Source organism: Oryctolagus cuniculus, chromosome 12 (assembly GCF_964237555.1).
Source record: "Oryctolagus cuniculus chromosome 12, mOryCun1.1, whole genome shotgun sequence".
In the NCBI taxonomy this organism is placed as follows: Eukaryota; Metazoa; Chordata; class Mammalia; order Lagomorpha; family Leporidae; genus Oryctolagus; species Oryctolagus cuniculus.
The window spans coordinates 91,641,105-91,657,037 of NC_091443.1; the positions used below are offsets into that span (position 1 = coordinate 91,641,105).

Genomic DNA, 15,933 nt, shown 5'->3' on the forward strand with positions numbered 1-15,933 from the left:
TGCACCTCCAGTAAGATTTAAATTGCAAATTCCTTCAAAACCAAGACAACCTTAACTCATGAGTAACTGAGGCTGGATCAGCTTTATCAGAGTGGGGAGAGGGAAAACCAAGACCCCTGCCACAGCCAGGTGGGGCAGAGAGAACTCAGACCTGTGTTTGTGGAAAGGTTACTGGGCGCAAATGTTTTGGAGTGCAATTTGGCCCCATATACAAAGTTTTAAATACACATATGCCCTGATAAAGTCATGTCTAAGAATCTGGTGTACTGAACTGACACAGACTGGCAAAAATACACGAACAAGAAAAGCTTACTGGGGACTAAGCATAAGATTTGTAACAGTTAAAAGTTCACAACCTAGATGTTAACAACAGGATTGCCAACTTTATTATGGATCTGTACCTGGGTGACTGTGAAGCCATCGGAAAGAAGGCAGTGGAGGGGCTGGCGCTGTGGTGTGGTGGGTAAAGCTGCCGCCTGCAGTGCCGGCATCCCATATGGGTGCCAATTTGAGTCCCGGCTGTTCCACTTCCGATCCAGCTCTCTGCTAAGGCCTGGGAAAGCAGTGGAGGATGGCTCAAGTCCTTGGGCCCCTGCACCCACGTGGGAGACCTGGAAGAAGCTCCTGGCTCCTGGCTCCTGGCTCCTGGCTTCGGATTGGCGCAGCTCCGGCCGTTGCGGCCAATTGAGGGGTGAACCAGTGGATGGAAGATCCCTCCTCCCCGCTTTTCCTTCTCTCTCTGTGTAAGCCTGACTTTTGAATAAATTACAAAAAAAAAAATCTTAAAAAAAAAAAAACAAAAAAAAAAAAACAAAGAAGGCAGTGCATTTGCACACACTGACACGGAAATAAGCCTGGAATACGTCGCAGAAACGAGAACAAGCCGCAGAGCAGTGTGCACAGCGTGACTGCCTTTCATAAAATAAGTGGAAAAATACACTAATCCGAATACAAGTGCATCTGCGTGCTCATAAATAATTCAGGAGATACTGCACTGACTGTCAAGAGTGGTTAATTCTTGGGAGTAGCACTAGTGGTGTTTCATTTGAATTTTTGGGGTTGCACGTATATTATTTTTTGTGTTTTAGACTGGGTTATGTTTTTAGTAACTAGGAGGATGTTGGCAGTTAGGTCTGGACCCTGAACATCACAGTCCTCCCTTGCACTGACTACACTAGTGGCAGAGGCAGCAGTGAGTGTAGAGAAGAGAGGGAACCCTGTGGAGGATCAGGTTCCCACACCGCACGCACAGGGATCTGTTAAGAGATGATCGCCAGTATTTTTGGGAAAAGTTTTAAGTTAGGTAACATATTAAAGTCACTTATTAGGGGCTGGTGTTGTGGTGTAGTGGGCTGAGCTGCCACTTGCAACCCTGGCTTCCCATATCAGAGTGCTGGGTGGAGCCCAGATGCTCTGCTTCTGATCCGGCTCCCTGCTAATGGTCTTGAGAAGGCAGCAGATGGTGGCCCCATTACCTAGGCTCCTGCCACCCACGTGGGGGCCCTGGATGGAGTTCCTGGCACCTGGTTTCAACTTGGTCTGACCCTAGCTGTTTTGGCTGTTTGGGGAGTGAACCAACTGACAGAAGGTCTCTTTCTCTCTGTCTCTGTCTCTCTGTCATTCTTCCAAATAAAAATAAATCTTATTTAAAAAAATAAAGACAAAGTCACTTAGCAAACAAAGCTGGTATAGAGCTTAAAGATTTAAAGTGTACATTTACACCTATTCACACCGACCTAGTTTAGAACGAGGAGACGGAGAAAGCTCTGCCTTCCTTCCGAAGCCACATCTCATTCCCTTGGGTTTTCCAAAGCCTGCATCTGTCTCCATCAGATACCACCCAAACAAATTTTAGGATATTTTTAAAACAGGAAGCAGAAGCTGTCTGTGAGTGGCTCTAAAAAAGAGTGCTATTTCTGGAAGGATCCAAATGGACTGGGGCATGGAGTAGCCAAGACTAATAAATTCAAAGGTGCAGGTTACAAGATCAAGACACACAGGTATATCTCTATACACAAGCAATAAATAATCTGAATAGGAAATTAAGAAAATTCTATTTACAATAGCATCCAAAAAATAATCTACCTAAGACTATATCTAACCAAGGAGGTGAAAGACTTGTATACTGAAGATCATAGAACACTGTTGAAAGGAATTTTAAAAGACATAAATAAATGAAAAGACATTTGGGTTCATGGATCATAGGACTTCATGTTGCAAAAGACTCACTTCCTGATTTCAAAAATTATTACAAAGCTGTAGTAGTCCCAGCAATGTGGTATCCCCAAAGGCAGGTGCACGGACCAATGGGACACAACCAGGAGCCCACAAATAAACTCACGCATCTACAGCCAATCGATTTTTGGCAAAATTTCAGGACTGTTCAATGGGACAAGAGCAGTCTCTTTAACAAATGATGCTGGGACAACCAGATATCCATCCCTGCCACATCATACAAAAAACAACTCAAAATGAATTAACAATTTAAATATAAAAGCTAAAACTGTAAAGTCTCAGAAGAAAACAGGGGCACATCTTCATGACTTTGACTTGGCAATGAATTCCCAGATATGCTACCACAAGCACAAGCAACTAGGGGAGAAACAGATAAATTGTATTTCATCAGAATTAAAAATCTTATGCTTTAAAAAGGCATTATGAGGGGCCAGCACTGTGGCGCAGCAGGTAAAGCTGCCGCCTGCAGTGCCGGCATTCCTTATGGGTACTGGTTTGAGACCCGGCTGTTCCAACTTTCGATCCTGCTCTCTGCTATGGCCCGGGAAAGCAGTAGAAGATGGCCCAAGTCCTTGGGCTCCTGCTCCTGCTCCTGCTCCTGGCTTCTGGCTCCTGGCTTTAGATCAGCACAGCTCCAGCTGTTGCAGCCGATTGGAGAGTGAATCAGTGGATGGAAAACCTCTCTCTCTCTCTCTCTCTCTCTCTCTCTGCCTCTCCTTCTCTCTGTGTAATTCTTTCAAGTAAATAAATAAATCTTTTTTTAAAAAAGGGGCATTATGAAGAAAGTGAAAAGTCAACCATACAATGGGGGAGAGTATCTCAAAGCATGTATCTGGTAAGGTCTAGTACCCAAAATATCTCGAGAGCTCTATTTAACGCAACAACAAAAGGAAACAACCCAATTAAAAATATGAGGAAAGGACTTGAAGACGCTTTACTCCACATTACATACAAATGACCAAAAATCGCCTGAAAGGTGCTCGGCATCACTGGTCATTGAGGAAACGCTTCAAACCTCAGTGAGATAGCACTTCACTCCCACCAGGGTGGCCTCGATTCAAACAAACAAGCAAACTAGAAAATTACAGATCTCAGAAGGATGGGGAGAAATTCCATCCCCCGTATATTTCTGCTGGGAAAGAAAAATATCCAGCCACTGTGGAACTGTGTGGTGGCTCCTCAGAAGGTAGCGGACAGAATTACCATTGGATCCAACAGTTTCAAAGAATTGCCCCAGGCCGGTGCATCTCCTCTCTCTGACTCTGCCTTTCTGTAACTCTGCCCTTCAAATAAATAAATAAATCTTTTTAGTGAGAGGGAGAGGCAGAGAGAAAGGTCTTCCTTCCGTTGGTTCACTCCCCAGATGGCCGCAACGGTTGGAGCTGCGCTGATCCAAAGCCAGGATCCAGGAGCTTCTTCCTAGTCTCCCATGTGGGTGCAGGGGCCCAGGCACTTGGGCCATCTTCTACTGCTTTCCCAGGCCACAGCAGAGAGCTGGATCGAAAGAGGAGCAGTTGGGACTAGAACTGGTGCCCATATGGGGTGCTGGCGCCACAAGGGAGGATTAACCTACTGCACCATAGTGCTGGCCCCTAAATAAATCTTAAAAAAAAAGAATTGCCCCAAAGAACTGAAAACAGGTACTCAAATAAATACATTTGCATGCGTGTTCAAAGCAGCACTATTCATAATTGCTCAAAGGCAGAAAGAACCCAGATGTCCATCAGCAGAAAAAAGGATAAAAAAATTGGGGGTATATACTTACAATGGAATATTGTTTGTCCATGAAAAGGAATAAAGTACCAATACATGCTACCATGTCAGTATGCAACACCAGGAAAGTGATTTACAGAGATGCCAGAACAATCATATACTGTAAAAACAGGATTTTTCCTTGGGTTTTCTATTCTATTCCATGGATCCTATTTGTCCATTCCCCTGCCACTATGACACAGTCCTGATTATTCACAGGGCTGCACACTGGCTTCCAGAGAGGTGAGAGCGAGGAAGAGAGAGAGTTTTCTCAGGCAGAACTAAAAATACTCCGAGGCTCACAGGCTCACAATCCCTCGCCAGCTACGCCCATCCACCTTCTAGCACTGTTTGGCCATCCATGTATTAAAACAAAAACACCCCACAGAGACTATTTAAAGTCCTGTATAGTGAACAGAAAATGCATTTTGCCCACTTCAGATGGGGCAGAACCTGCAGAAAGAGGGCATTCCCCAGGGTCAGCCTGCCTGTCCTGGGTGCTCCCAGATCTCATTTATAATTTGATTTCAGCCTAGGCCTGGCTGCAGTGTGGCTGCACTGGCTCAGCTGACAGTCAGAGAGAGACTGGATCGCAACATTCTTCTAGACAGCCTGCACTGAAGACGCCCTTATTGGGAGAGCAAATGCTATCGTTACTAAATAATTTTAAACATTATCGAATGTTAGTTTGTGCATTTAGAATGCAAAGCATTGAGAACCATGTAAAAAACACAAGTGCAAAGTATTCCTGGTGCAGCAAAATCAAAACCAGCTCCAGATGTGCAGCCAAGGGGAGGCTCTGAATTGCTGTCATTGCGAGGCCGTCTGCTGCTGGTGAGGCTCTGCTGCCCCCGGGTGGCTGAAGTCCTCCTTGACAAAGCTGCTGGGCCTCGGGCTAGATAGAAGCATGGGCGAATTCATCCATTTGCTCATTCATTGTATTGTATTTCAACTCATTTTCCAGGGCACTGAGCCAAGTGAGTAAGGAAGTGACATTTGAGAGCTGAGATGTGAAAACTGTACTGGTGTTAGGTAGGCGAGGGACATGGTTGGAGCTGTCCCATGCATTGAAAGGCTGTGGAAAGAACCAGGAAAATGAGGCCGGCACTGTGGCGTAATGGGTAAAGCTGTCGCCTGCAGTGCTGGCATCCCATGTAGGCACTGGTTCGAGTCTCAGCTGCTCCACTTCCAATCCAGCTCTCTGCTGTGGCCTGGGAAAGCAGTAGAAGATGACCCAAGTCCTTGGGCCCTTGCACCCATGTGGGAAGACCCGGAAGAAGCTCCGGGCTCCTGGCTATAGATCAGCTCAGCTCCAGCCATTGCTGCCACTTGGGGAGTAAACCAGTGGATGGAAGACCTGTCTGTCTGTCTGTCTCTCTCTGTAACTCTTTCAAATAAATACATAAATCTTTAAGAAAAGAAAGAAAATACTGGAAAAATGATGTAGAACCTCCTACTATGCTTCCTCCTCCCAAGAGACAAACCTATCTTGGGCTAACCTCAGCCTGCTAACCCAAACCCACTTGGTACACAGGCGAAGGAACTGCAAGCAGCACCTGCACGCTTTCACTGAACGCTGGATGTACAGGGAAAGTCCACTGTGGGGACAGGGAGGGAGAGTGGGCAGAACCCCCCATGTCCCTGAAAAGGAAGTGAGTGAGATTGAACATGACACCACATTTCACAGGGCTGTCCTCAACAGTGAGGCCCCCTGGGTCACTAAGTTACTACAGGCCAGAGGAGCCTGCGAACAGAGATTCCACAGTCCGCAAAGACACATGCAGGGTACAGGAAAAGCAGACAGCGGCTGAGACCATGCCTCATTCACTCCACCTGGACCTCAGTCACAGCACCACAGGCACGCAGAGTGGAGATTCTTCCTGGAAGCTGAAAACTGACTTGCAAGTTGTCTCTGTAGTTGGTTACTATTATTAGCTCCTCTTAGGATTTTGTCAAAAAGCCCATGTAGAAAATTCTAAACTATTCATTTCAGTGAGACTCCAACATGCATCTGTGAGCACTTGGTGAATGCAAGACGGGCTGTGCTGGGGAGGGAGCAATGTCAGGGTGACTGACTTCTCCCTCAAAGACCGTGGTCTAGGGGTGCTGGTTGCAAAGAAGCAATGTAGCAATCAGACTTTAACCGTTACATGGGACAGGAAATGTGAGCTAGGATGACATGACACATCCTACCTGCAGGGAGCACACAGGGGTGGCACCTGTGCCTTGAAACACAGGAGAAAGATTTGGATAGCTCAGAGAGGAGAGGGGGATGGACTCTCTTTCTTCAGTTTGGGGGAACAGGCACTGTTATTTGTTAAATCTTTCCTGAGCACCACCAAGGTGCTGTGGGAAACAGACGCAAAGGAAAACCTACAAAGGGGAGATGATGACAACATTGGGAAAAGTCAGAAGACAGCAAAGGATCCTGTGTGAATAGCATCAGAACAGCCTGAAAGCCCACAGGTGAAGCAGAAGTGCCGGCTCCCCACTTCGGGTACTGAATAAACCACTTCAGAAAACCTTTGAGTGAAGGAAGGGAAAACAAGATACACAGGACATCCATTCCAGTGACCGGCCCTCCCGTCTCTCAGCATTTTGATTTTGCAAAAAAAGATTTTTTTTTACAAACAGTCTACTCTTTCATAAAAGAATAAATGAGACAAAGTACAATTTTTTAGTTCACTAATACACTAAAAATCCCTTTCAGATTGTTTGTTCCTTTCTTTTTAAAAGATTTATTTTTTTGAAAGGCAGAGTGGCAGAGGGGAGCGGGGAAGAGGAGTGGGAGGGAAAGATATATCCTCTGTCCGCTGGTTCATGCCCCAACAGCCAGGGGTGGGCTAAGCCAAAGCTAGGAGCAGGAATTCCATCCGGGTCTCCTACATGGCAGGTGGGAGCCCAAGTATTTGGGTCATCATCTGTTGCTTCCCAGGTGCATCAGCAGGGAACTGGATGTCTCTGTCTCTCCTTCTCTCTGTGTAACTCTGCCTTTCAAATAAATAAATCTTTAAAAAGAAAGATTGTTCTATTTAAAAATATTTATTTAGTTACACAGAGAGAAGGAGTGGCAGAGACAGACAGAGAGAGAGAGAGATCATCCACTCCCTGGTTCACTCCCCAAATGGCTGCAACAGCCAGACCTGGGCAGGTCAGAAGGCAGGAGCCAGGAGCTTCTGGGCCTCTGAAGATTGTTGTTAAGGCACGTCTTAGTATATTCTTTCTTTCTTTTTTTTAATTTTTTGACAGGCAGAGTGGACAGTGAGAGAGAGACAGAGAGAAAGGTCTTCCTTTTGCCGTTGGTTCACCCTCCAATGGCCACCGCGGCCAGCGCGCTGTGGCCCGTGCACCACGCTGATCCAATGGCAGGAGCCAGGTGCTTATCCTGGTCTCCAATGGGGTGCAGGGCCCAAGTATTTGGGCCATCCTCCACTGCACTCCCGGGCCACAGCAGAGCTGGCCTGGAAGAGGGGCAACCAGGACAGAATCCGGTGCCCCGACCGGGACTAGAACCTGGTGTGCCGGCGCCGCAAGGCGGATGATTAGCCTAGTGAGCCGCGGCGCCGGCCTGTATATTCTTTCAAACACCTTTTAGAAAATTGTTTCTCAGAAACAATTGTGATTTTAGTTTTGACATTTTCAACACCTTTTCTGAGATTTCCAGTTTTTCTCCTGGAGAAATGATCCAAACTTTCCTGAATTGCGCCGTTGTTGTGGCACAGTGCATTAAGCTGCTGCCTTTGAAATCAGCATCCATATGAACTCTGGTTTACGTCCTGGGGGCTCCACTTCTTATTAAGCATTTAAAGTCAGACCAACAGAGAGAGAGAGGAGAGAGAGATAGAGAGAAAGATCTTTCATGTGCAATGGCCAGAGCTGAGCCAGGCTAAACTCAGGAGACTGGAGCTGTTTTGGAGTCTTCCACACAGGTGGCAGGGCCCAAGCACTCGGGCCATCCTTTGCTGCTTTCCCAGGTCATTAGCAGGGAGCTGGGTGGGAAGCAGAGCAGCCGGGACATGAACTGGTGCCCACATGGATGCCAGCTGGCATAGCAGGTGGCAGCTTTACCCACTATGCCACAGCACTGGCCCTGCTCCACTTCTGATCCAGCTTCCTGACAGTACACCTGTGAAAGCAGTGGATGGTAGCCAAGTACTTGGGCTCCTGCACCTGCATGGGAGACCTGGATGGAGTTCCAGGCTCCTCATATCATCCTGGTCCAGTTCTGACCTTGTGGCCATTTGAGGAGTGAACCAGATGACGGGAGATATTCTCTCTCTCGCTCGCTCCCTCTCTCCCTCTCTCTGTGGATGTATGTGTGTGTCTTCCAAAGGTGAGTAAGGTCCAAATTAAACCTCCAGATTGATCTCTTGGGCTTTTTGCCTTTTGGCACCATCTTGAAAGATTGCAGCATAAGCAGAAAGCAAAAAGTGATTGCGTTTATTTTAAATTACAAGAGCATTGCACAATACATAATATAATCCTGTTTGGAAAAACTTAAGGGATAGGAAACATGATTACAGTAAAAATAAAATTCTCCCTTCAAAGCCACCAATCTCACTTCTCTTCCTAGAAGCAGGCATGTCACCAGCTTGCTGGGTTTCCTTCCAGAATGATTTCTGGTGAATTCATGTAAAGACAAAACTATGCTGTGACTGATATATAAATGGAAAGAAGTTATTTTTCTGCGCTCTCTTTTTTTCCCACTTAACACCACATACTGGAGAGTTCTCCATGTTGGTATGTCAATCATAGACTTGCTACAGTTAAACTCATTCTTTTCAATTGGAATTCCACAGTAGGTTACACCTTAGCTGTTTCACCATTTCCTTTACAATGGCTCACGAGATGAAAGCTGCTGAGTTACCAAACAAGCAAACAACAAGTCCAGCTCTGGGACTGTTTACAAATCCAATGTCTCCTAAATGAAGAGGAAATTGGAAAGTCCTGGAAGAATTTGGTAATGCTGCCACAGGTACATACTGCAGCTGTTCCCGCCTCGCCTTCCCAAAAGGGAGGAGTGGCCACCTACTGGTACAGCTGTTCCAAGAAAAGGAAAAGCTCTGGTCCTCTGGGGTTATGTACTTCTGGCTAATCATCCACTCGTTAGGACTGGGCCGACAGGGTGAAGTGATCATTTCTAACCTCAGTCCACCTTAAGCTATGTTCAGTGGAACACTAGACCCTCCGGCAGTGGTTTTTTAATTCTTGGGTGCACATTTGAAAGAGCTACAACTCTGCACGGGCAGAATCTTTACTTTGGTTCCTGATCTTTAGACCAAAGTAAGTGGAAACGCACAGAGCTTTATTCTACCCCCTTCTCCCAATCCCCATCAAAATAGCAAAACAGAAGTTCTACCACTTCCTTGGAGAGCAGCCATTGTGTTGCCATCAAGGATGTGAAGACGGGGCAAGCATTTGGCACAGCAGGGAGGGTGATGCCTGGGGCGCCTGCATCCCAAGTCGGAGTGGCTGGTTCTGGTGCAGGTTACTCTGCTTCTGATCCAGCTTCCTGCTGGTGTGCATCCTGGGAGGAAGCGGTTGACAGCTCAGGCAGTTGGGTTCCTGTCACTTCAGTGGGAGACTAAGAATGAGATCCCCTCTCCTGGCTTTCACCTGACCCAGCCTGGCCATTGAGGGCAGTGGAGACTAACTAGCAGATGGAAGATCTCCAACTGTCAGTTTCTGACTCTCTGCTTTTCAAATAAAACAAAAAAATTATATTTTTAAAAAGGATGTGAAGATCATTTAACCTGCCACGTGGGGATGAAAAATGGATGGATACTAAGGCATAATTGATGACTGTGAGCTCAATCAAGTAGGTACCAACTGCAGGTGTTTTCTAGGAGTGGCTGTTCCAGGTGTGGCTTCTATGGATAGCATATGGACAGACACAGTTGTAGGCAGCTATCGCCAAGGATCTTATATCCCTCTACCTTATAACAAGCATGTGTCACCCTACCTTCCGTGGGTCAGGACCTGAGCTCCCTGTTGCTGGCTCTATGGCTCTCAAGAGGCTGCAATCAAGACATCAGCAGGTGAAGGGATTACAAAACAAGACCCATCTATTTGCTGCCTACAAGAAACACATCTCACCAACAAAGACACACGCAGACATGCTAGCAGAAACTGAAAAAGGACTGGCACAGCCATCCTAATATCAAAAAAGATAGACTTTAACACAAAAACTGTTACATGAAACAAAGGGCACTTTGTAATGATTAAGGGATCAATTCAACAGGAAGATATGACTATTATAAACATAAATGCAACTAATTACAGGGCACCTGGCTATTTGAAAGAAATGCTAATGGATCTAAAGGGAGACACAGACTCCAGAACAATAGTAATAGGGGGACTTCAATACCTCACTTTCAGCAATGGACAGATCAACCAAACAGAAAATCAACAAGGAAACAATAGAGTTAATCGACACTATCGACCAAATGGGCCTAATGGATATCTACAGAACTTTTCATCCTACAGTCGCAGAATACACATTCTTCTCTCCAGTGCATGGAACCTTCTCTCAGCTACACCACACGCTAGGCCATAAAGCAAGTCTCAGCAAATTCAAAAACATCAAAATCAAAAGCATGGGTCTTCTCTGACTACAATGGAATGAAGCTGGAAATCAACAACTCAGCAATCTCTAGAACATATGCAAACACATGGAGACTGAACAACATGCTCCTGAATGAACCATGGGTTCATTTGATTTAAAGAAATCAAAAAATTTCAGGAAATGAATGAAGTTGACAATACAAAATATCAAAACTTATGGGATACAGCAAAAGCACTTATATCAGTTGGTGCCTACATTAAGAAATTGGAAAGGGACCAAATAAATGAGCTATCAATGCATCTCAAGGACTCAGAAAAACAATGGCAAACCAAACCCAAAACTAGTAGGAGAAAAGGAATCATTAAAATTAGAGAAGAAATAAACAGAATTGAAACAAAAAAATAGAAAAGATCAGCAAAGTGAAGAGCTGTTTTTTGAAAAAATAAACAAAACTGACACACCATTGACCCAACTAACAAAAGAAAAAAGAGGGAGAAGACCCAAATCAATAAAATTAGAGATGAAAAAGGAAATGTAACAACAGATACCACAGAAATAAAAGAATCACCAGAAATTACTACAAAGAGCTGTATGCCAACAAACCAGGAAACCTGAAGAAATGGACAGATTCCTAGACACATGCAACCTACCTAAATTGAGCCATGAAGACACAGAAAACCTAAACAGACCCATAACCAAGACAGAACTTGAATCATTAATAAAGACCTTACCAACAAAGAAAAGCCCAGGACAGGATGGCTTCACTGCTATATTCTATCAGATGTTTAAAGAAGAAGTAACTCCAATTCTTCTCAAGCTGTTCAAAACATTTGAAAGGGAGGGAATCCTCCAAAACTCTTCTATGAATCCAGCATCACCTTAATTCCTAAGCTTGAAAAAGATACAACAGAAAAAGAGAACTACAGGCCAATTTCCCTGATGAACATAGATGTAAAAATCCTCAACAAAATACTAGCCAATCAAATCCAACAACACATCAGAAAGATCATTCACCCAGACCAAGCAGGGTTTATCCCTGAAATGCAGGGATGGTTCAACATTCACAAATCACTCAATGTGATATATCACATTAACAACTTGAAGAACAAAAACATGATTATCTCAATAGATGCAGAGAAAGCATTTGATAAAATATAACACCCTTTCATGATGAAAACTTTAAGCAAACTGGGTATAGAAGGAACATTCCTCAACACAACCACAGCAATTTATGACACACCCACGGCCAGTGTCCTATCTGTGGGGAGCAACTGGGAGCAACTCGGACTAGACTAAGTTACTGGAATTAAGACTTATTCTGTGCATCTGCTCTCCCACAATATGGCGCTGGGAGAGGAGGAAACAGCTTCTACACAGCTGCCTCCAGTTCAACCAATAAACTGTAGGACCTGCTCCTGATTGGAGGAGAGCAGCGTACTCGGCGTGTGGGTAGCAGAGTTGGGACTGGCGGAAGAGGACTATAAAGGAGGAGAGAGACAACATGCACCGGGAACATCTATCTGAAGGAACACCTGTGCAGCCCCCGAGAGAGCTGGCCGGCGGTGTGCCGCTCCCCCGCGGAAGTGGGGAAAGTGGCTAGGGGGAACCGCCCTTCCACGGAGGTGGAAGGGTCGGTAGCCAACCCGGGAAGAACCAGCAGCAAACCCGGGGAGGGCCGAGCAGACAAAAGAACAATGCAGGGTCCTGTGTCGTTCCTCCACAAAGAGGGGGAGCGACACTATCGAATGAGGAAAAGTTGGAAGCATTCCCTCTGAAATCCAGAACCAGACAAGGATGCCCACTCTCATCATTGTTATTCAATATAGTCCTGGAAGTTTTAGCCAGAGCCATTAGGCAAGAAAAAGAAATCAAAGGGATACAAATTGGGGAGGAGGAAGTCAAACTATCCCTATTTTCAGATGACATGATTCTATATTTAGGGGGTCCAAAAGATTCCTGGTAAGTGGCAGGATACAAAATCAACACACAAAATCAATAGCCTTTGTATGCACAGACAATCGCACAGCTGAGAAAGAACTTCTAAGATCAATCACATTCACAACAGCTACAAAAATAATTAAATATCTTGGAATAAATTTAACCAAGGATGTCAGAGTTTTCTATGATGAGAACTACAAAACATAAAACAAAGAAATAGAAGAAGTGGCAAAAAAAAAAAAAAGGAAAAATCTTTCATGTTCATGGACTGGAAGAATCAACATCATCAAAATGTCTATACTACTGAAAGCAATATACAGATTCAACGTGATCCCAATGAAAATACTAATGACATTTTTCTCAGATATGGAAAAAATGATGCTGAAATTCATATGGAAACATAGGAGACCCCGAATAGCTAAAGCAATCTTATACAAAAAAATGCTGGAGGCATCACCATACCAGATTTCAAGACATACTACAGGGCAGTCATAATCAAAACAGCCTGGTGCTGGTACAAAAACAGATGGATAGACCAATGGAACAGAATAGAAATGCCAGAAATTAACCCATGCATCTACAACCAACTTATTTTTGACAAAGTCAAAGTCAATCCCTGGAACAATGACAATCCCTTCAACAAATGGTGCTGGGAAAACTGGATCTCCACATGCAGAAGTATGAAGCAAGATCCCCACCTTACACTTTACACAAAAATCCACTCAAAATGGATTAAAGACCTAAATCTATGACCCAATACCATCAAATTATTAGAGAACATTGGGGAAACCCTGCAAGACATTGGCACAGGAAAAGAGTTCTTTGACAAGACTCCAGAGGCAAAGCAATCAAAGCCAAAATTGACAAATGAGATTACATCCAATTGAGAAGCTTTTGCACTGCAAAAGAAACACTCAGGAAAAGTGGATAGGCAACAGACAGAATGGGAGAAATTATTTGCAAACTATGCAACTGATAAAGGATTAATAACCAGAATATATATAAAGAGATCAAGAAACTCAGCAACAACAAAACGAACAACCCAGTTAAGAAATGGGCAAAGGGGCCGGCGCCGCAGCTCACTAGGCTAATCCTCCACCTGCAGCACCAGCACCCCGGGTTCTAGTCCCAGTTGGGGCGCCAGATTTTGTCCTGGTTGCTCCTCTTCCAGCCCAGCTCTCTGCTGTGGCCCAGGAGTGCAGTGGAAGATGGCCCAGGTCCTTGGGCCCTGCACCTGCATGGGAGACCAGGAGAAGCACCTGGCTCCTGGCTTCGGATCTGTGCAGTGTGCTGGCTGCAACACACCGGCCATAGTGGCCACTTTGCGGGGTGAACCAATGGAAAAGGAAGACCTTTCTCTCTGTCTGTTTCTCTCACTGTCTAACTCTGCCTGTCAAAAAAAAAAAAAAAAAAAAAAAAAAAAAAAAAAAAAAAGAAAGAAAGAAAGAAAAAAAAAAGAAAAAGAAAAAGAAATGGGCAAAGGATTTAAACAGACATTTTTCAAAAGAGGAAATTCAAATGGCCAACAGACACATGAAAAGATGCTCAGGATCACTAGCCACAGGGTATGTAAATCGAAACCATGATGAGATTTCCTGTTAGAATGGTTTTCCTACAGAAATCAACAAACAACAAATGCTGGTGAGGATATGGGGGAAAAGGTACTCTAATCCACCGCTGGTGGGAATGTAAACTGGTACAGCCACAGGGGAAGACAGGATGGAGATACCTAGAAATCTGAATATAGACCTTCCATATGAGTCCTGGCCGCTCCACTTCCAATCCAGCTTTGCTATGACCTGGGAAAGCAGTGGAAGATGGCCCAAGTCCTTGGACCCCTGTACCCGTGTGGGAGACCCAGAAGAAGCTCCTGGCTCCTGGCTCAGATCAGGGCAGCTCCGGCTGTTTTGGCCGTCTGGGGAGTGAACCAGCGGATGGAAGACCTCTCTCTCTCTCTCTCTCTGCCTTTCTGTAACTCTGCCTTTCAAATAAATAAACAAATAAATAAATATTTTTTTAAAAAGAAAATGGATCTTAGTTAAAAATAAGAGTGGGAATAGGAGAGGGAGGAGGGAGAGGGGTGGGAGTGTGGGTGGGAGAGCAGGTCAGGTGGGAAGAACCATTATGTTTCTAGAGTTGTACTTATGAAATGCATGCAGTTTGTGTTCCTTAAATAAAAGGTTTCGGGGCAGGGGGAGACATCAGCAGGCTAGCTGTGGTCCTCTCCAGGCTTGTCCAGGGAGGATCTAGTCCACATCACTCACGTGACTGTGGTTAGGCCTCAGGTCCTCACTGGCTGTCGGCCAGAGACATCAGCCCCGTGGTGCACAGGGCAGCTCATGACACAGCAGTGGGCTTCTTTTACACTACCAGAGGGCTGGGGGTGCACAGGTGCAACCATGGTTCTTCTTGTAGCCTGTCTTCAAAGTGGCATCCCAGCACTTTTGTGGTGCTCCCTCTGTTAGATTCCAGTTGCTCAGTCCAGTGCGTACTTGAGCTAAGCTTGCCAAGTACTTACTGTAGGCCGGTGCATATCCCAGCACCTGGCTTCCTTCTGATCGGAGCCCCAGGCCCTCACTCAGCATTTCTGAGCTTCCCTGGCAAGCGGCCCACTTGACCTGCCCACTTCAGTAACTGAGTCAGCCATAGGAGCACAGCCGCTTTGGCCCCAGGCTGAACACACAGCTTGTCTGAAAAGTCTGCATTTTCCCTCAACTCTGAAAAGGTGGATGTGAACATTCTCTTCTCCCTCCAAAACCTGTCAGGTGGTTGTGTGTGTGCACTGCAACCTGGCCTCTCTGCTGGAACAACCAGGAAAACCAACCTCAGACCATTCTGAACCCCACTCCAATCTGTGGCTTTCTGCTCTCAGGTCCAGTGGCCTTGAGTTTTGATATTCAGAACTTGGCATTTTCACTAAAACCACCAAACTTTTCACCTGAGTAGCAGCTCTTCCAGAAGTTCTGCATCTGTCAACACTGCCATGAACTGGGAAAAGAAAAAAATCAGCATGTCACATAATGTGCACGTTTGAGATGCTACTATCCTATCCTGAGACAGCGCATATAAAGATGATGACTAGGGGCGGCCGGCTCCACCTCTTACTCCTCAGACAGGGATTAAGATTTTAACATCTGAATTTAGGGGGTGACAAAAAACCTCAGTCCATTTCCTTAATTTGTATTTTGTTTGTCTTTGTATTATAGGATAATACAGTACAGTTGACATAGAACATTAAGTGTGATCACTTTATTACACAATTTATATCATAGTGTTTACATAAGGATTTTATTACATATTCCACATTGCTTTCCAAATAATTGCAACTTTTTTTTTTTTTTTAAGATTTACTTACTTGAAAGGCAGAGTTAAGAGTGAAGGGGAGAGTCACGGGCAGAGGGAAAGAGATATTTCTTGCATTTGCTGGTTTACTCCCTAGATGG

The 15,933-nt window shown here is 45.0% G+C and overlaps 1 long non-coding RNA gene across 5 annotated transcripts in view; it reads right to left on the reverse strand.

Moving 5' to 3' along the window:
* Positions 1 to 15,933, reverse strand: part of LOC127488256 (uncharacterized) — a 58,402-nt gene that overhangs the window by 40,397 nt on the left and 2,072 nt on the right. For 3 of the 5 annotated variants that reach the window (XR_007915813.2, XR_011380490.1, XR_007915814.2), the window contains exon 2: positions 15,429 to 15,478. This is a non-coding gene — a long non-coding RNA (uncharacterized lncRNA). Of the gene's footprint in view, positions 1 to 15,314; positions 15,479 to 15,933 lie in introns of all 5 variants that reach the window. The other 2 variants (XR_007915815.2, XR_007915817.2) reach the window with 1 other exon arrangement.